Consider the following 1212-nt stretch of genomic DNA (forward strand, 5'->3'; position numbering starts at 1 on the left):
AACAGATCTATTGGTTCTTTTGGCAGTCCATGGCACTTTCAGTATTCTCCTCCAACACCACAACTCAAAGGCATCAATTCTTCTATGATCCTCCTTATTCACTGTCCAGCTTTCGCATCCATATGAGGATATGACCATAAAATTCTTTGAAGAGAATATAGGGACCTACGTTTTAACAATCGATTATCAGATATATCAACAAAAGCAGTTGTAGCAAAGATAGAATAGATAAAAGAGATCACAAAAAATTAAATACTTTTCTTCATCTGAGAACTTTATCAGCAAAGTGAAGAGACAACATACAGATTTAGAGAAAGTTTGGGGAACTTATATGAGGGAGCTTCAATAAGATGATGGAAAAATAGAATTAAAATATAATGGAATTTTACTACAAACCTTTTGAAGCACCCTCATATAAGTCCAATATCCACAATATACATTTAGAAAAATCTACACTTTAACAACATAAAGACAAGCAATTCCATTTTTTTAACGGATAAAAGGACTAGGAAAAAAACATTTAACTAAAGAGAATACTCAAATGCTCAATCAGCACATGAAAAAATGTTCAGTATCGTGTGTCTTTGATATTGTTGTTTTGCTATCAAATCTGTTATAACTCATAGTGACTCAATATGACAGAGAAGAATGTCCCCATGTGGTTTTCTAGGCTAAAACCTTTACAAGGTTTTAGCAGACCACCAAGTCTTTTCTCCCACAGAACCATGAGTTGGTTTAAATGACTAACTTTTTTTATTACCAGCCAAGCACTTACCCATTGTTGTTGTTGTTATTAAGTGTTGTGGATTCAATCCAACTCATAGTGACCGACCCATAAAGGGTTTCTAAGGAGTGGCTGGTGGTTTTGAACAACCAATCTTGTGGTTAGTAGTCCTATCCTTATCCTATAGCACCACACAAGGAATTATACATTTAGTGGGATACAAATCAAAATCATAATGGGATACTACCTTACCATGTTAGAATGACAATGTTAAAAAAAAAACCAACCATAACAGATTTGCCAAACATGTGGAAGCATTGTAACTCTCACCAATTGTTGAAGGGAATACAAAATGATACAGCAGTGGAAAACAATTTAATTGTTCTTCAGAATTTGAACATAGAACTACCATACAACACAGAAATCTCAAATTTAGGTATGTTGTTGTTGTTAAGTGCCATTGAGTTGATTCCAACCCATGGTGACAC

This window comes from Chrysochloris asiatica, unplaced genomic scaffold, assembly GCF_000296735.1.
Source record: "Chrysochloris asiatica unplaced genomic scaffold, ChrAsi1.0 scaffold00163, whole genome shotgun sequence".
Classification (NCBI taxonomy): domain Eukaryota; kingdom Metazoa; phylum Chordata; class Mammalia; order Afrosoricida; family Chrysochloridae; genus Chrysochloris; species Chrysochloris asiatica.